Source organism: Lepisma saccharinum, chromosome 23 (genome assembly GCF_977018435.1).
Source record: "Lepisma saccharinum chromosome 23, izLepSacc3.1, whole genome shotgun sequence".
Taxonomy (NCBI): Eukaryota; Metazoa; Arthropoda; class Insecta; order Zygentoma; family Lepismatidae; genus Lepisma; species Lepisma saccharinum.
The window spans coordinates 29,046,685-29,071,412 of record NC_139251.1 but is presented as its reverse complement, the minus strand read 5'-3'; the positions used below and the strand labels follow the sequence as shown (position 1 = coordinate 29,071,412).

The following is a 24,728-nucleotide window of genomic DNA, read 5'->3' as shown; positions in this document are numbered from 1 at the left end:
CATTCTCATCTCAGCATATTCGTAAAATGCTTACCTTTTTTTTTCTAAAAGAGATCTCTGCAATACTAAGTTCAGTATTTATCACGCTTATTTATTTTTTGATGTAGGTCATCTGTTCAAGGAAAATCTGGGACCTTTATATAGTAATTTTTCCCTTACTTTACTTTATCTGAATATGCAGATATCCGAACTATCTGAATTATCCATACTATTCGGATTATCCGTTGCATCCAAAACGGATATCGGATAATTTTTAATCAGGATATCCATTACCCGATTTTGTGACCCTCACTCGATTTACAAAGGATTTTGAACTCATTGGCTTACATGAATGGACATACATATACCAGAAAAAAAATGGGGGGATGTTCAAAAGGCCCATATTCTCTTCTGTTACTTGGTGATTAGTAGAGCCCAGATATCTAGGCACTAAAAACTGACTAAATAGGCAAGCAAATGGTACTAAAAATAATGAATATAAGCACCTTCCTGTCCTCCCTGAATCCGTCTATGTAAAAACGTAACAAAAAAGACACAAAAATACACTATTTTCAGTTTGTCACTCTTTTGAAATATTTTAGGCACTAACCGTGGAAACAGACAATTAGCTATAGTGATGAATTCAAGGGGAATATCCTCTCCGAAAATAGAAACCCCCCCCCCCCTTAAAATTTCAATAACCAGGCAGAGCATTCGGATAATAGCTAAGAAGGCTTACTTTCATTAACTTTAATTTAACGAAGAATGTACTTTTTCTAGCTTTTCGAAATAATAAGCGCTGATTCACTACTGATAATAAAAAGTCAAGATAATGAACATATTTAAATTATCGTCCATTTTCTTAGTTAACTAGTAAGATACAATAATGCTGGTCACGTGCTTGTGCAATCTTATCGAAATGTACGCGTAATTTAATTTATTATTATTTATTTTATTTTATTTATAAATTTCTTAATTTAATTTAATCTTCCTCTGGTATGTAAGGCGCAATTTTAAAACATTAGTATTGTATGCCTACCCTCCCCTTCCTCCCCGTGAAGTTTCATATCCTCCTGGATAAAAGTGGCTGGATTCAACACTGGCTTTGCAAAACGTTAAGACCTTGACGAACATTTGAGCATTGTTCTCGTCAAGCCTGTGTAAGCTTACGGGATTAACTTTGGTCACGATTATATCGAGAACTGGTCGACAGAAAATTTTAAAATTTTACGTGAGCATTGAGAAAGGATGTTTCTAGATAATCACTTTTTGATATTTTCACTTACTGCATCGACGTCCAGAAAATTAATTAATTAATTATTTATGTTAGGCACTGTAGAAATAACGTATAGGCAATTGATTGTATTAACGAACCTGCAGCAGGACAACACGCACGTACGGCAATACCCAGGTTCTGTAGTGATGAAAGAATTCTAGACCATTTTAGCATGTTACATGATGATCTCCTTGACTCCAAGATGAGAGACATCAATATGGTCGTTCGTATCATACCCTAACATACAGAAGCCCGGTGAGCCCATGCGTGGCTACTCCAATGTCTTACATCCTAAAGTATATTGAAAATAATGTTAAAAAGAACATCACCAGAGGACATAACCTTTTCGATGTATTAATTTGCTATAAAAAAACAAAAAACAAAAAAACGCAATAGTGTATTTCCATATGGAAAATACACTACAGAAAAGTAACTGACCTATCTAGAAGCCAACCAACGAGATGAAAAAAGGAAAAATGGAAGTTTCTTGCAAAATAACTTCAAAGGGCGTCTCTTCAAAGACGCGACAAAAGTGTGACGAACGTGAAGAAGTGTGCCAGGTTCCGTGAAGTAACTGATATCCTGTTGCGACGTCATATCAATACGCACACAGCCACAGAGGTCGAATTGGCAAATTAGAAAACCTGATGAGCCTATTTGCGTACGACGATACTGGCAGTAACATAACAGAAACATGACCAACAAATTTGAACTTTAATTATTCCTGGAATTTCTATGCTATACCTGCTACAATTTCAATAAATCATTACGTTGCCGCCATTTAATGTAGAGCAATGGTGTATTTTACAATTTTTTGCAACTTTGAAAGCGTTTTCGTCGTTTAGCACCCCGCAGAATGTGTCCCACTTAGTGGCCCAAATTGACGATTGCAATATAGTTTGAACAATAAGCGACGACTTGAATCTAGTATAACAGTATGTCTTTAGTGGCCGTGCCATCTTTAGTCAGTTTCTGCAACTTAAAAAAATTCAGCTAGACGTGAGAAAATATTTTGCAAGTGACAGCACAGATTTGTCTCGTGCGATTGCAGAGTAAAGATTTATAAAAATTGATAACAGGACTTTATGCATACCCTGTGAAATTCATTTTACATTAATTTATCTATGGCACGCTTCAAATGGAGGGTGAGAGTTCATTTTCAGTTCAAATTCCCCAACTTTGTGCAACAATGCAATGATATCATCAGATATTTCAATTACTACTATTCATAACACGCTGCTTCGTTAAGTCAACCATCGTAAAGGAATTGCTAGTGTGTCGAGTTACAGAGTCAGATATCGCAGATACGATTGATTGATTGATTTAGTTTATTTTACTTCGCTTTTCTGCCACTTTTGGCTGATTGCAAAGATGAGGATGATTGATGATATGATGAAATTGATGAATGGACACTCACAAACATCCATGCCCGGGCCGTGATTCGAACCCGGGACCCCTGGCGTCGTAGCGCGATATGCAAACTACTCCGCCACGGGGGTCGATACCAGATACGAATATCGAGTAACATTTCATTGCGTTTATTCCATAATCAATTTCATCATTCAACATCATCGTCGCGATATGTTAAACGTAAGAGAAATTTGACTCCAATAACTTTTTGATAACATCACAAGATAGAAGTTAACACGTAGGCTATACGACTTCTTAAGTGTATAACAAACGAATATCTACTTGATTATTCTGTAGATAAATCCCATATTTCGTTTTTAGTATTTATAACGTATTTGCATACATGTTTAGTATAAAGTTCTATTTTTCGTGGGCTCTTATAGTGTCGCAACGAGACGTCATTGTTATTGTTATTGATTTGATTTATTTTAATTCGCTTTTCTGCCACTTTTGGCTAATCGCGAAGATGAGAATGAGTGATATGATGAAATTTATGAAGGGACACTTACAAAGAACACCAATGCCCACGCCGAGATTCAAACCCGGGACCTCTGGTTCCGCAAAGGCTAAACCACTCCGCTACGGAGGTGGGCAAGAAAACGAGACGTGATACACATGAAAGATCATTCTGTGATGGCACGCTGTATATCTTGTTTCTTCGCTATATTTCCAGACTTTCACTCCCAGAACGAGACGGATGTTTTCAAAATAAGTTGTAAATGCTGCAAGACTGGTATTTGCAATCAAGCCTCGTCTCGATACTAACCTCAATTGACACGCATTTTGTTCGACACGACGTGTATATCGATAACATTCTTCGATTTCGGTGCATACTACCCGTTCTACTATCTACTATCACTCCAATACGATATCTCAACTTCGCCCCGATTATGTTTTATTATAATTTTTGAAGGTTTGGATAATGTTCTGCAAAGTCACGCTCATCTCCAATCTTTCTTAACTAGCGTCGCTTTTCTGACATTCATGGTTAATCGCGATGATGAGGATGCATTTATGATCAAATACAAGCGATGGACTGACACAAATCATTCGAACCCGGAACCTTTGACGACCTTTGCTTATTTTGGTTATTCAGCGCCGCTTTTCTGCTGTTTTTGGCTAGTCGGGACGACGAAGGTGAACGATGATTAGACGAAATTGGTAAAGGGACAATCACAATGTATACTCACGTCTAGGTCGGGACTCGAACCCGCAAACGTTGGTGGCAAGATTGTAAATCATCCACTTGAAGCGCTCCGCTGACTAGCCGGCAATTCTCCAATTGTACGCTTTTTTCACGATTAATTTTTCGCTTTCGATTGCAAGAGTGCAGAGATGAACCATAAAAACTGATCTAAGGGGTAAAAAAATCTATAACATACCTCATGCAAAATAAGAATAAACACTAGTCAAAAACTATGGACGTACTTTTATACAAATATCTGTTTAAAAAGTAATATTTATTTCATTCTTAATGTCTCTACGACTACTAGGTCCATCTATGATGCATCTATATCATGCTTCTAACCAATCATATGGACTTACAATTATAGCGGCCGATGAAATTCCGTTGACAGAAGGAACGCAGGTCAGTGGACAATCGTTTTCCCCCCACAGCTCTTTGCAAGACGCGACCAGACGTTCGATAAAACCTGCACTTTCCTATCACTCCTGCTGCAAATCCAATTCTATCCACGCGTAAACCAGCAGATTACACTATTTGACCACGAAGGTCGGATAAGTCCCGGGCGACGTGCGTAAATATGCGTACAACACGCAGACGTTACTGTGCGTGTTTCGTCGAGTGGATGGATATTTTTGAAAGGGGGTCGTAGTTGAAAGCACACGCAAAGGATGACCTAAGCTGTGGAACGGCGGAGAGGTGACTAAAGGGATATGCTTTTGCAGCGAGCAGTATTGCAAACTTTGTTTTGTTAAGAAATTCCCTCAAAATTTCCCTCTCTTCGTATTTTCTGGAAAAACTCCCATCGAATCAAACTCACAAGAAATCAATGTTAATAATGAAGAAACGAGTGGATTATGAAGGCCAATACGATGTGGGCTATTTATAGTATATTTTCTATCCCTCTAAGTTATGGCGACAATGAAGATGAATGATGAAACAGGTGTGGCGCTGCGGTCGCTCAAGAATATAAATTGACTGTATGGTACATAATACATTAGAGATAGTGTAGAGATAGTATAGTCGTGGATATCGTTTTGTTTTTATTATAAAGATGTTATAAAATTATAATTGCATTTTAGTTTGAGAAATAGATAATGCAAGATTACTTGATTGTTTTCCAATGTGAAGTGATCCGGATATAGCAAATATACAGGGTGAGCATAAAGTCTTTCCCTGATTACAAACTTTTATTGCTAAAGAACTATGCTAGATACAGATATGCGGTTTGTTGGAAATGGTAGCTTAACTCATAACGTTTTGTTATCAGTACACTTCGACATGTGCTCCCTTTGTTGCCCTTAGAACGTCTAGGCGATACTCAATTTCTCTCCACGCCTTTGCCAACATCTCTTCCGTCACCGTCTCTATAGCATCCCGTATTCGGGTCTGAAGAGTTTGCATATCAGGAACTGGTGAACTAAACACTGTGTCCTTAATGTAACCCCATAAGAAAAAGGCAAGAGGGGTTATGTCCGGCGAACGCGGTGGTCATGAAATGGGAATCAGAATAAGAATCAGACGAAACAAAGAAAAGGAAAAAGATTGATGTATTGCACTACTTATTGCCATAGGTTTTATTTGCCCTCTACCGTGGAAGTTGAGATATAAATATTCATAAATAGGGAAAGACTTTGTGCTCACCCTGTATAATCTCTATGTGTTTGGATACAAAACATTGCCTAGAATCGGAACGTAGCCTGTAAATACTTTGACGCCAAGTGTGACAGTATGAATGATGAGAATTGATGCTGGTAGTCTCGCTTTCGAAGGTTAAAATATCGGTTCATTAAATATACGAGGGAGGGTTAAATGAAAACCTTAAAAATCCGATAAAAATTATAGAACAAGCTGTATACAGCTCGAATTTACATGAGACATCAACTCTTATTTACAAAACGACCTCAAGGCTGCAACACTGATCAAATGAGCTTCAAAACGCCATTTTAAAGATGGTGTCCCCTCCACGCCCTATGGAAGCTTACAACTTACAGAAATCCTCCGACAAATGAAAATGCATTATCTCTATGATTGCTTACCACACCAGCAAGTTTACGAATGTATGAGGAAGTTCATGAACGGTCTCAGTTCGCAGGCAAATGGGTGGAAAGGCATTATCGGTGATTCTTCATCTTGAGGTGTGCAGGCACTAACTCAGACTTGAAAATATATTCAGATCAGCGATGGATCTGTTCTAAAATGCAGCACACTTATGCAAATCTAAATGCAGAAATTTATGAGACAGAACACGAAAACAAATTAAGATTTTCGTTTTAGTTTCCCACGTAATATCGTCACTAAATAATACTTTCACGAATTTACGAGGCGAATACTAATAATTTTCTTGTTTTTCTATTCACAATTTATTGTTCTCTCTTCTAACATCAAATAATCGAATTGTTCAAAACAGCATAGGTGTAACTTGACGGGGGCAAGGGGGGCACTTGTCCCCTCTCCAAATTTTCAGGTTTGTTTATTAAAATTCACAAGTTAAGAGACCTAAGGAGCAAAGTAATAAAGAGTAATATTTGTGATTTCGCAAACGTCACAGTTATTTAGCAAATAATACTGGACGCTATTTTTACGAGATGGAAAAATTTTCGAGTCTCTTCCCCCAAATTTAAGTCCCAGGTGTGATCTTGCCCCCCTCAAAATTAGGACCCAAGTCTGAATAAGTCCCCCTTAAAATTAGGCCGTTTGATTCTGCCCCCTCAAAATTAGGTCCAGTTTGATTCTGTTCCGTCAAAATTAGGCCCAGTTTGATTCTGCCCCCTCAAAATTACGCCCAGTTTGATTTTACCCTCTGAAAATTAGGCCCAGTTTGATTCTGTCCCCTCAAAATTAGGTCCAGTTTGATTCTGCCCCTCGAAATTAGGTCCAGCTTGATTCTGCCCCCTCAAAATTACGCCCAGTTTGATTCTGCTCCGTCAAAATTAGGCCCAGTTTGATTCTGCCCCCTCAAAATTACGCCCAGTTTGATTTTACCCTCTGAAAATTAGGCCCAGTTTGATTTAACCCCATCAAAATTAGGCCCAGTTTGATTCTGCCCCTCGAAATTAGGTCCAGCTTGATTCTGCGCCCTCAAAATTACGCCCAGTTTGATTCTGCCCCCTCAAAATTACGCCCAGTTTGATTCTGCCCCGTCAAAATTATGCCCAGTTTGATTCTGCCCCTCGAAATTAGGTCCAGCTTGATTCTGCCCCCTCAAAATTACGCCCAGTTTGATTCTGCCCCCTCAAAATTAGGTCCAGTTTGATTCTGCCCCCTCAAAATTAGGCCCAGTTTGATTCTGCCCCGTCAAAATTAGGTCCAGTTTGATTCTGCCACCTCAAAATTAGGCCCAGTTTGATTCTGCCCCGTCAAAAGAACGCTCAGTTTGATTCTACCCCGTCAAAATTATGCCCAGGTTGATTTTACCCTCTGAAAATTAGGCCCAGTTTGATTTTACCCCCTCAAAATTAGGCCCAGTTTGATTCTGCCCCCTCAAAATTAGGTCCAGTTTGATTCTGCCCCCTCAAAATTAGGCCCAGTTTGATTCTGCCCCGTCAAAAGAACGCTCAGTTTGATTCTACCCCGTCAAAATTATGCCCAGGTTGATTTTACCCTCTGAAAATTAGGCCCAGTTTGATTTTACCCCCTCAAAATTAGGCCCAGTTTGATTCTGCCCCCTCAAAATTAGATCCAGTTTGATTCTGCCACCTCAAAATTAGGCCCAGTTTGATTCTGCCACCTCAAAATTAGGCCCAGTTTGATTCTGCCCCGTCAAAAGTAAGCTCAGTTTGATACTACCCCGTCAAAATTAGGCCCAAGTTGATTTTACCCTTTAAAAATTAGGCCCAGTTTGATTTTACCCTCTGAAAATTAGGCCCTGTTTGATTTTACCCCCTCAAAATTAGGCCCAGTTTGATTCTGACCCCTCGAAATTAGGTCCAGCTTATTCTGCCCTCTCAAAATAAGGTCCCAAGTTACGCCCATGCAAAACAGTAATTTGGCGTCTGTAGTATGATATGGATGACCCCGTAGAAGAGGAATATACAATAACAATTGTTGACAATATATCTTAAGAAAAACATTTAGACTTAAAAGTGGATGAATGAAGGTTACATAACACTGAAGTGCATAATCTATGTTCATCTTCCAATGATATTACAACAATTAAGGAAAGACATCCATTGTTGGGCCATGTGGCATGTTTGCGAGATACTCACAGGAAGGCCAGGATGAATGTAAAAGTGCATTACCGAGACAGATCTCAAATAAATTGTTAAAGATGGTCGAGTGTGGATTGATGTTGCTAAGAAAAGCGACAGATGGCAGACTTGTACTGCTACGATAATAAACCTCCGTCATTAGGAATATCACAGAAATAGTTAGTTTTCTTACAAAGTATTATATTTGAATTTTATACTACTCGTTACATTTTAAGTTTGAAAATCTTTTCACGTGTTTCTTGCATAAAAGTGGTCGCACGTACTCTTTGATGACCACAATATAAATATTCTTTATTTTATTTTTATTCTGAGATGTCTCATACAGACCGAGCATATTAACTAACACTTTGGTAAGTGGGTTTAATTGAATGATTGATTTGGGTTATTTTTTCTTTGCTTTTCTGCCACCTTTGGCTAATCGCGAAGATATGCGTTGAAATTGATGAAGGGACACTCACAAAGAACACCAATGCCCAGGCCGGGATTCGAACCTGGGACTCTTGGTGTCGTAGCACGCTGTGCTAACCACTGCGCCACGGGAGCCGGCTGGCTTGGTACAGGTCTGGGTCGAGAATAGTTTGGTAGAGAAGCAATGTAAAATAATTCAATTCTTTCAAGATTAGGTCATGAATTAGTTGTTTTTTTTGTTTTTTTTAATCAAGTCCACTTTATGCGCAGAAAGGCTAATGGAGACTGGATCTGATCCTCTGTGCGCTTCCACCGGGTGTCGAACCCGAAACTCCTTGATTACAGGGATAGGACGTTACCACAACGCTAGCGAGAAGACCTACGGCCGTAAATGAAACACAACCTTAACTTCGCTCTCAGTTATAAATTGAAAGCAATACGTTGCAACGTCCCCCGGTTGTACACCAGTCGTCAGAAAGTTAGTCCGCTACTCCTTTAGCCGGGAACATGAGAATCTTTGCAAGTCATCAGGGCTTGCTGGGTAGAAAAGAAACACAACATTATTTTCAAAGTTAAACGCAGTTTTATAATGGCTTATATTTCATAATCACTTACCAAAAAAACACTAGAACATTCAATACTAACGTTGGGCAATTCACTCACATATAGCGAAAGTCAAATTGCATAATTAATTGCTTACTTTCAACATATCGGCAAAAAGAAAACTCGAAAATTGAAAATCTATTCTTGAATTCTCCCCGTTTCCCAGTTCTTATTTATTCTTCATCTTCACCTGTTTTCCAAACTCAGTCTGTCGTCAGGTGAGAAACATTCAGGTGGGTTCACTTCCTCTGCTGAGATGAGAAAGTGACGTCAACACGAACAGATTATGACGTATTTATAAACATCTATACAAGTTCCAAACACAACTGTATCAATCTAACTATAGTTGTCTGTGACAAATTGCACATTATTTGAAGTAACAAACATTTTAAAAATCTTAACTTCTTACAAATATAAAACTTTAAACTCTCAGGTTCTTTACAACGTTTTTTCCCATATTTTCCGTAAGAATAAATTTCCCCCTTTCTGCAAATTTTTCCACTCGTAGGGAAATTTCCCTCTGCCTTGGTCGTCCACCACCGCGCAACGCGTGCCACGCCGGTCCGGTATTGATGAACGCACACGGCAGGGTAGCCAACGTAGCGGTCGCAGAAACGGAATTTCATCCCACCCTCACACTTCCCCCGACTTTCTCCTCTCCCCGAGTCGAGGGGAGAGACGAAACGCCCCTCCAGCGTCAAAAATCGCATCGCACTTCCTCAAGGGCTTTGCAAAAACGACTCCCTTTTGTCCGAAGATCTTCGTTAATGGTAATATCTTCACTACAGATTTCCCCCCCTTGCCCAATTATTCATTTGTATATTCCAATATGTAATTTTGTTCATTGTATATGTATATTAGGGTTGAACGGATACCGTTTTGAACCAATAATCTTACCAATTCATTTATTTATTGAGAAAATTCCAGACACAGCACAAATGGTCATTTATTTTACACTGAAATTGTCAAAGGAAAAAGTGAAAAATAACAAATAAACAAAAAATAAATAAAATATATATCCCCTGAAGGTATGAGAGTGGCGTTAGCTCTCTAAAGCTCGGAAGCCTATCCGGAAATCACCTGGCTGATATCCCGTTAAAACTTCTTCAACATTCAAAGCCAGGAAAGCTTCAAGAATTTCTTCATATTTGATATTATTTACAATCATTTCTTCTGATGGAACATCGAAAGTCATACTCCGAGGAAAATATATCAATACCTCGTTGGAGTTCATTATATTGTGTGGAAAGTCTGTAGATAAGAGACCGTTTTTTAATTTCTATTCTAGTTTTCTTGTCTGTAAAATAAGCTTGTTTTTCGTGTTGTGCGCATGGGTACTCGAAAGCATGGGCGTACTTAACCCCCTCTTTTGGTTCAGTAAAATTACCAGATTACCTGTTTTATTTCCCTATAAATTCGAGACGGGATACAGATGGGATATAAATGGGATGGAAATTACGTAATTCCACACACGAGATGGGACTGCAGACCAAATGTCTGCAATGTCCTGAGAGTTTCGGAATTTCTACGTTAAGAAACTGCATTGGGACTGTGAAATCAGTTATAATTTTTTCCCCTCGAGTCTTCTTAAAGAAATTTGGTTCTTATAAACGCAGTGCATGAAAACCATGTGAACATCGTAACATTCTCAAGCTGTTTGACAGAAGATGAACAGAAAAGTATCAATACTAAGTAGCGTGACTTCGTGACTACATACCCACAACCCCCCTCCCCCATCCCGCTCCCCAACAGGCTTTCGGTCAGGAGTGCCCTGGATTTTCGCTTATGAACTAAAGCAACCCTAATCATACCAAAATTTGAACCCCTTCCTTACGTGAACTAAATATACGCCAGTGCTCGAAAGTGAATTTCCTCAAGGAGTGAGTTGCAGCGGATTTTGTCACTGACAATGTTGATTAAATAATTGAAATCATTCTGCAAACCGCGCTGATATGCATAGACGGAGTTCTGGAGGGGCCAGGGATGGCCTGGCCTCCCAACTTTAAAAAAAGACTAAAAAATAACACATGATTAAGTTCAGTTACTACATTTTTGTTATGAAGCCATACCGCAAATATTGACGTTTGGCATGATGGCATGTGCGGTAATTGCGCCGCAATAGCGGGTCTTAGACGATTTGATTGATGTGTACAGTTTGAAGAAAGAAAAACGTAAAAGGACTTTGTGTTAAGTCAATAGTTACTGCTGGTGCTTCAAAATAATATTTCAATTTAATTTTTCTAAAATCTCTGAACCTTACTATTGTACTGTAACTGTTTTATAGTAATACAAGTATTGTATCAATAAAAATTTAATGAAATGCAAAATACAATAATCGTACTGTTTTGCTTCTTTTAAAACTGACAACCAGTATACTAATTAATATTTGTTTACTTAAGCAAGGAAATTTAACATTTCCAAATCTAAAAGACCTCAAATTAAGTGTTTTTAAGTTGTTAAGGCCTCCGAACCCCTTATAAATTAGAGGATATTAAAAAACCCTCAGGTACATCATATGCTTCTCCCAGAGTCTGCCCCCCCACAAAGCAAAAGGTCAAACTCTGCCCATATATGCAGTCTGGAAGTTTACAAAAGACAAGAGATGCGGAGATGAAAAATTGCATAATGAGAGAACCCTGAAACGAACTATAGCTTCTATAGATACTAGGGCTGAGCCGATACCACTTTGAACCGATACCGATACCCACAGATACCTATACCTGAAAATTGCAATAATTAAAATGTGTTTAAAATATTGATCAATATTGGTGTGTGAATTTTCTTCTCTAATTATATGCATCAATTTACAAAGAAATTTACTTTAGAATATTAAAAAATTGCATCAGAATATTAAAACAGATATTATGTAATCACAAAATATAGTTTTTCGTGCAAAATTAGTGCAAAATAAAAAGGATGTTTGAATTTTCCATAAATTCCAGGATTATTAGACTACGCGAAAGTGTCGCGCGGCATTATTGCGGAGCCCGTGGAAGACCAAAATGCAGGAAAAGTATCGGCTGGTATGGGTAGATGAATTCCGACCGATACTTTCCGATACCGATACCACTGGTACATCGGTATCGGCTCAGCCCTAATTAGATACTGATGTCGGTGCTTGAATATTGTCACGTACACAAACTGCATTGCTATTCTTTGAAATAAAGGACCATAGATGGCAGCATGCAAAAGGAACAACGGTTACATGAGGTGATGCATAAAGCAGTCTAGAAAGTGGGTAAGAGATGGCACCACCCAGGAGAACTTATACGATTGTAAATAGAGACAACGGAAAGAGTAGATATGATGAAATAGTGATTGTATATATTAATACTAATTATGAGGAAATAAATAAATAAATTTAACATAATAACAGGATATAAATAAGGAGAAAAGGGGAATTATCATTCAGTAACGGCATAAGTGATTAATATACAAAAGTAATGAAGTCGAATTGTAATTTCGATTTTGTGTCTTTTTCGGTTCCCACGAACTTAAGAGTTTCGTGTGGCTTTTGGGTTGTTATTTCCCAGGTGTAGCGACATCTCACGGCAGCACCCAAGCACATTTGGAAGCGCATACACTGTAGCTCCAAGTTAAGGTTAGCACCGGCTAGGCGGCAATCTTTAACTAACCCCTTTCTCTTTGTTTGTCTGGGGAATTGATTTTATTTCCGTCAATTTGGATCGACAAAGAAAAGGAAGAAGAAATATTATTGATTACAAGAAAGAGAAGCCTTAGCGATTATAAGAAGAAGAAGCCTTATTAATTGCATGAAGAAGGCACCTTAAGAAGAAGATGATATATTAATTAAGAGGCTATAAGAAGAAGATGCCATATTAAGAAGAAGATGTCATATTAATTATAAGAAGAAGATGCCACATTAATTATAAGAAGAAGATGCCATATTAATTATAAGAAGAAGATGCCATATTAATTAAGAGGCCATAAGAAGAAGAGGCTATATTGATTACAAGAAGAAGAAGCATAAAGAAGATTAGCCACAATAGAAGAATAATATTGTATAAAAGGATTTACAAAGATATTAACACTTGTATATAATTATTCAAGAATATAGTACGAATTGTACCCTCCGTAGTGGGTTAAATCTGTTGTTTCTTTTCATATATTCTTAGCGTTAGTAACCTTGGTCTGTGCCCAGAGGTATCTCATTGTCTCTACCCTGTGCTAAGCTGGCAGATGCTCACGCGAGGAACGTGGAAATATTGAAACAAAAGTTCAAAGTATTGATTAATATTAGTGGGGGAATATTCCACTCCAATTAGGAAGCATCAATTTACCAGAGTTTTGCTTTAAAATGTTCCAAAATTGCATCACCATCAGTGATGTGCCGTAGACTATAAGTTTACGTCTACATGCGTTGTCTACACGTAATCTACGCGTAGATTACATTGGGTTGTCGTTTACTTAGACAATCTAAAGTGCATGAAAATTAATTTTCAAGGCTTTCATGAAATGAAAGTGACATTTTCAATTATATTGGTTCCTAACGAAATGAAAAGAACCCTATTTACAACAAAATTTCTCTTCTCTTCTATTATCAACTATGGAAGAAGATAAATAGTATGCAAAATCAACAACAGATGGCAGTCGTGAGGCAAGAGTGGTCTTTTCTCCATAAAACAGTAGAATATTTCCTATATTAGGTTTCTTCCTATGTGAAAAAATGTTCGAATTTGAAAGAAAGAGTATGGAAAGTTCTCCACACACATCAGCAATTGATCCGAAGTATAATTTTCTTTTAATTCCACGGCGCTCTTTGCTAAGTTATCACCTTTCGCCATGTTGTTTACATCGATTACGTAATCTACGTGTATAAAATAGTCTACGTGTAGAATGTAGACTATCGTTGTTTACGCGTAGACTCACATCACTGATCACCATATACAAAAGTCACAAAAGTTTTTTAACATCATATAGGTACAAAATCAATTGAAATTTCGAATTTTGCATAACTTCCAGGCATAGGCGTGCGCAGACCCTCCGATTAAGGAGGGGGGGTAGAAGCCTTGCTGAAAGTTCAGTCGGAAAAAGAAAAACGTCATTCCATCTCACTGTTTTATTGTATTGATGGGTACTAATCAGGGGCTATATAGTGTGTGTCCGGACCCACCGGAAACCCTTCTATTAGAAGAATTCCAGCTTTCGTGGCACAAAAGTTCTCCATTCTCCTCCCCTTTAATTTTCCTTCTCTGTTGTTCAGACTAATTTACATATAAACATGATTTGGTAAAGCAGGTTCAAAACAACTGCATATAATTTATTCACTTCCAATGAGTGACCAATTTATTCTCCAACCACATAGGTGTAACACAACTTGGATTACGAATAAAATGCACGAGTCTTAATAACAAGTCGGCCTCCCCGATGGCGCAATGGTAGCGTCGTAGCCTTGTAATCAAGGGATCCCGGGTTCGATTCCCGGTGGAGGCACATAGTGGTTCGGATTCCACTTTAAACTGTAGGTCCAGTCCCGATTAGCCTTACTGTGCATAAAGTGTACTTAAAGCACTAAATCAATCAATCAATCAATCTTAATAACAAGTAATTTGCTGGAGAACGAAGTGAGATAGTTCAATTACATAGGAAATAAACCTGTCGCAGTTGCTTGGAACTTTCGTCAGCCTAAAAATACTTTATTTTTTTTTAAAGAGAATAATAGATGTTTAATAACGGTAATAAGATTTCTCTACACTAAATTTATAAGTGAGAGTATTAGGAGGGGTAACTGCCTCCCTTGCCCCCCCCCCCTCCGTGCGCACGCCTATGCTTCCAGGACCATTAGACTCCGCGATAGTGTCTCGTGGCCGGAAAAGTATCGGCCGGATACCGATACCTAAAAAATAGAAAGTCTAGACTCTAGATCCTCACTGGAAATACCCACTTCTCTGCTTACTTCAACACCAAATTTCGAACGACAAGATTGCCAACCGCCTTGGAGGTAGGCAACACAACTAACGCCATGCTGGGTAGCGGGTATTTCAGGAACTAGGTGTCCAGCTTTTATTGCTGGTGACTGTAAACACTTTACATAACCAAAATTATACAACATTGTCTATTTCTTCTTTTTCGATATTTAAAATTTCATTGTTTTGTCGTATTTAACTTCGCCTTTCCACAACTTTGAGTTTTTGTTTAAGCCCACTTTATGCACAGTAAGGCTAATCGGGACTGGACCTTCAGTTTAAAGTGGGAACCTAACCACTATGCACCTCCACCGGGTTCTGAACCCGGTATCCCTTGATTACAGGGCGCGATGTCTTCCACTTATGAAAATCCGAAATCTGGTGCACAGTGATCATAATAATGGAAAACGCTTCGTGTGACCCTTAAGCTTCCAAAGGGTCATTCACATTTACAGGTCGCACATAATGAACACTGCTGTACAGACATAAAATCAAATTATTGGATGTTGTTACTTCAGCGCCACATTTCCACCTGGTGGTGAAAATTTGAAGTATTTTTCTCTTCAGCATTCGCTTCCCCATGTTCTCCATAGCCTCTGTACAAACTTTCAGTGGAATCAGTTGCTTCGAACGGGCACCAGAGTGCTCTGAGTGGAGCAAGTTTAAGTGTTGCCACCCAGTATGTGCATTCAATTCGCATGTATACTGAAACTTTTATTTTAAGAAGTTTTAGATTCGACTCTCCTTTGCCTGGAGTAAATATGAGTAATTTCTGCACCAGAGGTACAACAACGCCTAAAATTACACTAAGCACATACAAGGAACCACCCTAGGTACGCCACTGTTTTGTACACATAAAGAATTTGTAAAACAGTGAGAATGTATTCTCATTAAGGCTTTGCCCCCCCTCGCACTAATCAGAGGGTTCGCCCATGTACGCGATTTGCCGATCCACCCTCGCATATAGCACAACATGTGGACAGAATCCAATTTCCTCGCCGTGAGTGGCTGGGTTTCCTGCGAGGCACGAGGACACTCATAATCCCGTAAATCTTGTCCTAAAAAAAGAAAGCCCGCCGTATTTCCTACTTAGTGACGTAAGCTTTCTTTGTGCTCCTTCAAGAAAATGGCCCTCATGCTCCGCTCTCCCACGCCACACTAACGGCAGTGACCATAATCATGACGGTTCCCGCAACCCAAGAAAAGACTAGGGAAGATGTTCCCATGGGATGTGCAGGGCTCTCTATCTCTTCTCCAGAGATCAATACAGCATCCAGCGAACGTTAGAATCAAATCCCCATCCCTTTCTTCGTTGGCACAACAATGGAGCGTTTCTTCAGTACTTTCAGAGGTACTGAAAGAGCGGAAACTGAAGAAATGGCCTTTGTAGAATTGCCATGTCCATCTATCAGAGGCGGCGTCAAGGGTGGGTCGAAGTAGGCATTGGTCCATCCCAAATCAGGCTGTCAAATTATAATCGGTAGTTTTATAATAACAGTGTATAGATAATGATAAATATATTCTTGAAGATTCAAATCTAGGATCCTTAGTTTTGTAGCGCACTTTACTAACCCCCTATATCGTGGAGGTCTGTAGTATAACAGTATTTTTCCATATTTTCCATTACCACATTATAATTGATTGATTGATTGATTTGCATTATTTTACTTCTCCTCTTGTGCCACTTTTGGCTAATTTGCAATAGGTATGAGTGATGATATAATGAATGGACATTGACATCTATCGCTTTCTTTTGACCTCTGGCGTCGTAGCACGATTTGCTAACCACTCCGCTACAGGGGCCGGCACCACATTATAAGCTGTTAACGAATTGGTGTTAAAGAGGCACAGACAATGGTCCCAGGAGTTCCACATCACGTTCTGGTCAAAGTTTAACCTCAGATGTGTTAAAATAACACAATTGGTTGTAATCAACACCATTTAACACCACTGAGGTTAAACTTGGACCAGAATGTGATGTGGAATTCCTGGGATCATTGCCTGTTTAACAAAATTTCTATAATTGCTTGTAATGTTTCAATGGTTAAATGGTTAAACGATGTGACACTATAACGATAACGCTTTCAGTCAAATTTATATTTTTTTATATAATTTATGTCGTGAAAAGTGTTCGAAGCTAAACTTTTACATATTTTCGATGTTATATTTGGTGTTCTTATTCCAATATTTAAACTTCATGGCCAATATTTAAATTTCGAAGATGCGACCCAATCAAAATATTGACATCTGGCGTGATCTACTCACGCCAGATATCTAGCGCCGACACTGCCATCTGTCGCTTTCTTCTGGCTCTAAAAAGCAACAGGAAGTGTGAGGACTATTTTCAACCGCTAACAACCGCTATTTGTGAAGTTAAATTTAGCACTACATTTAATACAAATCAGGACTTCCTGAATGTGGAAGGATAAATAACTCATAAAGAACAAGACAAACACAAAACAGTAGCAGTACTAGTTTCTTTGTTTTAAACAGCGTTTAGTACAACACCAATTCTAAGTTTACAATGATTTATACGTTTTTGTCATAGATGGCATATACAGGGTGGGCACAAAGTCGCTTTCCCCAATAAATGAAGAAATCATGTTTTGGGGAAAGCGACTTTGTGCCCATCCTGTATTTATTAACTCATCATCATTATTAGAGTTGCTGTGAAATTTAATATCCTGCACTGCACATGGTTCAATTTTCTTGTAAAATAATCTCTATGAATAAAAAATAATAATAATAGCACTACCTATAATAATAATAATAATAATAATAATACTTTTAATTTCCTTTCTTTCACTTTAAAAAGGTGCGTTGATTCATATCAATGCATGTAGATACATGTTCAATTGTAAATTGTATGTTAATTTTAAATTTAACTCAGTTAAACCTAAGGTAATAGATGAATTTAAAACTAAATCAGAGATAGATTATTTTAAACAAAAGACTAATTTTGGAAGAACATATCACGCAAACAAATATGTATGAAGAGTTGAGAAAATTTGCTTACAAGTCCCTTGTTAGGAAACTGAACTGGAATGTATAAGTAGTTTCTATTTCTTAAAAAGTGAATTGGTATTTATATATTTTTTTTTAAATGTGAACTAGAGTTTCTTTTTATTATTTTCGGAGGAGCTTCAGGTTGAGAACAGTTTTAAAGGAATTTACAAAAAATGTCAATTTTTATGGAAATATTCATCACACAGAAGAATCGCCTAGTCTTCCTGTATCTCTAATGTAATTCTTGCTTGCTTGTTTACGTTATAGCGCTTCAAGGTTGACCTGGTTCTTCTTTGAAGCTAATCACTACATTAACTTTATTGATGCATGAATAGCGATGATGTGAACGAAATATCCACGCCCTAGTAAGTTTGAACCCTGTTTCTTTGGCCTGATAATAACGACAGAAAATGCCCGCTCTATTTAAGGTAAAGTTGCTTTTTTCTTTGAACTAGAAAGTGCCGTTTTAGACCACAGGAACAGATTCTTTCATCCCTTGTTTGCCGGCGCAGTCTCTACACACTACCGCCCTCTGCTTTCATTATCTGAAATGGAAGGTGGGAAGAAGTGTGATAAGAGGGAGGGGGTAGAGAAGAGAGAACAGCCAATTCATCTCTCTCCACCATGATCAACCTTTATCACCAAAAATGCCTCCAAGATGGCTTCTACTAAGAGGGAGCCGGTAGCAGAAAGAAAAGGCAATAAAAAGCGGGAACCAACCCTTAGAGAAAACAAGGAAGGTTGCTGGGCCATCAAGGAAGATCCTAGAAGGATCGCTACTTCGCTTCGCATAAAAACGGACATGATGATTTTGTCTTCATGAAACTATGGTCATTACAGAATGCTGCTAGCTTGAGCACGTGGCGCTAGATGGCAGTTTAAGTGGATAGAGAGAAAAAGGGTGCTGGTCTGATAGAATGACCATTACCAAGAGACAGTTCAGCTATTTCAAACCTGCGATACGATTTTACTGAGCGTAGCAAACTGCTGAGATAAGCATTAAACACACATTGCCACTGACAAGACGTAAACACCGTTATTCTTCACATGTGGAAGAGGAACGTAACGTTCTTAAGAAAAAAAATACAGGAATGTGTGAATATGGGATTCAAGTATAACACACTAATTCTGTTTAAAGAAAAAAATATCCCGAATTATAGCTTCATAGAAATGGATGTAGTGCGAGGTATATCCAGCAGCTAAGTCACTAAAACTAATTGGTAAGAGCTCTAAACCTTGCCCTCCTAACCTAGCCACAAATGGATTATTAGAACTAAGCAGATTTGAAGGTTAGGAATTGTTAGGAGCTACAGGTTTAGAGCTATTAGCAATTAGCTTTAGTGACTTAGTAGATGTGTGTGTCCCGCATCAGACCCAATAGAAATATGTTTTGATAGTTATTACTTGATTTCGTATGAATAGGAATGCTGAGAAAATTATTAAAAAAGTACACGTTGTGTAAGGAATGGGACAGGTGTTTAAATCAGGGTTGTTCAACGTCCAGGAATTTTAAATAAATTCCATTCCGGTCCAGGAGAGAAAATCAGCAAGCGTAAATGGGTTCTGGACCGTAAAGAACATTTTTATCTGTAAAATATTTCAATTCGGTACAGGAACCTTTTTTCCGGCTGAATTTAAATACGGTTCAGGAACATATTTTCCGTATCGGTTTAAATAGAGTCCAAGCTCCTTATTGAAATGAAACAATACGCAAATTGGATCGAATTTAAATTGTGCGAGAAAAATGTTTTCGGTTTTGTTACGGAACCAAATAGAACCCATTAGAATTTATAGGTTCCTGGAACTTTAACAACCTTGGTTTAAATATAGTCACACCTGGACAGTGGCGGCGATTGGGTTCCAAAACTGGGGGGGGGGGGAGGCAAGATGCCAAAACTTGGAGGGCAAAGACAGTACATTTCGCTTTGTAGATAAGGTTTAGCATAGTGCGGGGACAAAATGGGGAAGGGGCAACTTCCCCCGCCCCCCCTAATCGCCGCCACTGCACCTAGGCGCAAGTATATATGTGTATTGCCAGGCCATATAAGATGTTGCTGTATCTATGAGATGTCGCTAGGTTCGAAACTATATGGAGGAAGACTTTGTTCATAGGAGAATGGAGCAAAATCTCACGTGGAGAACGTGTTCACGAGCATCTATTCATTTTTATTAATACGATTCAACCTAACGCGGGTCTTAGAAATTTTCTGACTGTACAGTTAACACTATACACACATTATTCTCAAGTAATCTTTAATAAATAACATATTTTATTTTTTAAATTAAACAAAAATAGCAACACTGAGAATTACAACTTGCCGAAATCATCTTCCGTACTTCTTGCTAAGTTAAAATTTCAGTGGCGTGTTTAAGGAGGGTTGGAGGGCTTAAGCCCTTTGGAAATGAAATTGCAAATATGGCAAAGCTGTGTTTCAATTTTAGTAGGTAACTATGATAAAATTGTTGGAGAGAAAATTAATATTATTATTAGTAATGGCACTTCCTTTCCGTACGGTATGAAATATAAGTACAGTATTATTTGGCAAACTGTCCATAAATATTTTCATTAATATTTCTGTGTTTTAAGGAATCTTGTGTAGAGGTTTTTTCAATTCTTACAACCCTCGTTGTATGAAACAATGAGAATAAACGCAGTAATCTCTATTCTTATAATAATAACAACACAATATCAATTTACATATTTAATTAATATTATTTTAATTTAATTCAATATGTCCTCCTACGTGGCCGTGCGGTCTAAGGCGCTGTGCTTTGGACTCCGACTGCGGGACGGCATGGATTCGAGTCTGCCTGTGTTCTCGGCCTGTGTAGAGAAGCGATGCCAACCCACATCGTGAGGAAATTGGGTAGCTGCGAGTGAGTAGCGTAACACGGTCTGGGAAATCTCCAATAACAGCTGAGGGTTCGACGTGCTGACCCCATGTCACCCAATTACTAGTTGAAGATCTCCACACCTCTAGGTAGAATTGTGGGAGGGAGACTGGCAGTCGGGAGATAGGACAAGACCTTTCGTGGGCTGTCGAGTCATGGGTTATTGTATTATTGTTAATTTAATATGATTATTCAAATTGTATTATTATTAATTTAATATGATTATTCAAATTGTATTATTATTAATTTAATATGATTATTCAAATTGTATTAGGCTATTATTACTATTATTGAGACACTTCGTCGAATCCCCCAAAAATGTATTTCTACATACGTGCCAGGTTCTACACCCAGTGGAAGAACGTCGCATACTTGTCCGGATTCCGCTTTAAACTGTAGGCCCAGTCAGAATTAGCCTACTTGAGTATGAAGTGGGCTTAAACTAAACTATGAACGGTTTTGGCGAATACAAACGTGAAAAATATTGATTAGGTCTTCACATGAAATCAATGGTTTGACCAAATGGGAACTTAAAGAATTCATCTTTACAAAAGGATGCGAAGAAACAACCTGTCATTCTCAATACCATCAACTGTCACAAGAGAAGCAAAACGGACTCAGTTCTTCGAAAATATATGTATTTTCGATCAGCGGGTGGGAAAGCGAAAACAAGTCATCCTGCAGGGTGCTCACGGTGATGTCAACATGAGATCCCGAACCCTGTTGCTCCAGTCCTGAACAAATTGACGGATCAGCGCGGAGCTTTTCTGCCAAGGAAGGGAGAGGCGAAAACAATGGCATTCTGCAGTAAAAACAGTGTCCCTGTTTCCACTGGCAATGTAATTCCGCGAGAGAAGAATTGGACCATGTATTGGTTCACTAATACTCTTCACGTAGGCGTAACCTTGATAGGGCAAAGGGACACTTGACCCTCTAAAATTTCAGGTTTACTAAAATTTACACGTTAAGAGTATTTTTGTTAGGTGTACGTACAAGTTTGTCTTCTTGCACGATAATTTCAACTCTTTTCTATCATCTTTAAATAGATTGAATAACATAGGCAGTTATCGGACACGCCTACTACCCTCTGACATAACCAATGTTGCCAGCACACCTCGTAATTTCGAAAGAAAAAAAAATCCATGACTGTCGTAATTAACCCCATAAAGTTCCCCGTGCATATAGCACCGTACCATGAAGGCACATTTAGAGGATGTGGGGTTAGGGCCCCACATATTCTCGATCGCGGCAATTTCGAAGGTGATGTGATCAGCAACACGCTCCGGCCGCCTATACCCCCTCGGGTTGCCCCCAGGTACCCATTGATTTGAGGCAGGGCGAGCCAGGGAGCCGCTTCATAGGGGACAAGGAGGGAAAAATTCCGACCTTAGGTCACCCGCCCCGGGAATCGAACCCGGGTCTCCCGCGTGGCAGTCAGACGCCATACTGCCTAGACTACCGCGGATCCTATAAATCGTCTGATCAAGCAAATAAAATTTCTGTCTAAGCAATCAAATATACAATGAAAGTAGCAGACAGGCATTTGTTGAATATTTTAGACTTGAACACCGCTTATGTACCTATACCCGGTTGCACTAGCCTGGCACTGGAAGGCACTTACACTACACCTAGTGTAAAAAATGTAGCGAACTAGATGAAGCTTAAGACGTCAGGTTTTGGGCTACGGGACGCGCGCTGGTTCGAGTCTTCTGGAGGAAGCGTAACAGCTTTTCTGATGAGATTTCGGCCTGTGTATGGAACGGGAGGCCACCTACCGTCGTGAGGAAATTGGGAAGCTACGAAAACCTAGAACGACTAGGGGTTCGTCGTGCTGACCACACGTCACCCCGTAACTGGTTCGTAGGTAGGGCCTAGTCCTCACTGGCTGTTCCGTCACAGGTTAAGACAGATTGTTGTTTCAACTTATGCATATGGTACTTTTCTGTGTGTTTCACCCCAATTATAAGTGCATCAAAAATTGTACTACTCAACGACGACATTTAAAGGTGTGCCATAAAAATATGTTTTAAATAAGTAAAACTTCAATGGGTACATTATTTTATTGTTTATCAAGAGCGTTTCATCGCACTTCTTTAACCCTTAAGCGATTTTCATTGCTTCCGCCCCGGAGAAACGTGATGCGATCATAAAAAACGGAAGGTCGGAAGCTTATGGATGACGACGTTGGGAATCTCCGGGCGTGCAAGACGTGTGTCGAAACTATCAATGAAGAAGCGATCAGTCAGTGTTACGTGTGACGCGGATCAATGACCACATTGGTTGGAGGGAGGTCTTCTTGGCTGATCGCCGATTTACTGGAGAATTTTGGCGCCATGGGAAAAATTGGACACGCTCAGGCGACTTTCACGGAGGTGCTCGCTAAAACCGATTTCCGACAATGAAAGAAGCAGATATCTCCTTCAGCGAGGTAAGAACCTACCACCCAGTGAATTAATGGGGGGGGGAGTGCCAGCAATGCTTTTATCCCCCTTAATTTATTAAATATTTTCTGAAAAAAATTGAAACAAACTTACCCCTTGTCCAACGAGATGTATATGACTTCTGAAACTGCATAGAAGCACATGTACCAAATCTATTTTCGATGACAAAAGTTTTAAAGAAGCTCACCTGGAAATAGAAAAAAGTTTTTCATGAAACTTTCAATAAATTAATGTTATTAATTTGTCATTTACAATATAGGTAAGACGTGAAAAGTTTAAAATTTCCTAAAAGAACCAACTCTATAAGAGCATCTACAATAATCCACAATCAATGAAAATACCATAGGTTCGAATCACGCTCGGATGTATCGTACTGTACATGTAATTTATAATATTTTTCTACCCTTTTAATTTAACAAGTTATCCGAAGAAAACTTTTTTTTGTAGTTCGAAAGTAGTCTGTCTGAGTAGTCGCGGACAAGCAAGTGCACATGCGACAACTGGACAAGTCCATTGATATAATAGGGGTAACGAATGCATATGTAACGCGAAATTGTCATAATTCCACTTCGTAAAGGTTTGTTAGGAGTTGAAACAGTTATCACAAATCACGAACCTAAGAATTCGAGAGATAATAAACAACCGAACGCATACAAGTGAAACACCCATCTGAAATCAACAGCTAAGCTTCGTGGATATTTCTACCTACCTCCCCTTTACTATTTGGATTCGTCCAATGTCCGGGGATGGACATTTCGGCAGTGGAACAGGGTTTTGTAGACGGACGAATCCATTTTCAATGTTGTGTACGGGAAAATACGGAAAAAAGTCATTTGTCGGAAGGAGGAACAGAATGAAGCAAAATGTTATGCACGTCGGGTACAGAAATCTGCGTCAGTGATGGCATGGGGATGCATGACGGCATCTGCGGTAGGCCCACTACACGTCTGTGAGGGCATTGTGAATGCACACGCCTATACAGGCATACTGGAGCGGCATCTTCCCACAGTGCGAAGGCACCTGTTCCACAGGTGGCGTCTCATCTTTCAACACGACAATGCCAGGCCTCATACAGCGCGGCTGACAAGAGAATGGTTGACTCGCCATCACGTGCGAACTCTGCCATGGCCACCATCGAGTCCCGACCTCTCGCCCATTAAGAATGTGTGGCGTGTTCTTAAGCGACGTGTGCAACAGAGGGGACCCACGACAGTGGCTGCTCTTATCGCCTGCCTGCAGGGGGAATGGCACCGCATCGATGTGGAATACCTTGAACGACTCGTCCGCAGCATGCCCCGACGCATTGCCACAGTTATTCGCCGACGGGGCGGCGTCACACCATGGTAAACAGGATCCCCTCTAACAGTGGTCGAACTTCAATGTCACGTGTAG

At 39.2% G+C, this 24,728-nt stretch overlaps 1 protein-coding gene across 3 annotated transcripts in view; it reads right to left on the bottom strand.

Moving 5' to 3' along the window:
- Positions 1-24,728, bottom strand: part of LOC145977799 (uncharacterized) — a 513,473-nt gene that overhangs the window by 418,260 nt on the left and 70,485 nt on the right. The window contains exon 1 of one of the 3 annotated variants that reach the window (XM_083110088.1): positions 4,211-4,528. The exons of the other annotated variants lie outside the window; for them this stretch is intronic. The gene's annotated coding sequence lies outside the window, so the exon portion shown is untranslated. Of the gene's footprint in view, positions 1-4,210; positions 4,529-24,728 lie in introns of those variants that run through there. 3 annotated transcript variants of the gene reach the window in all.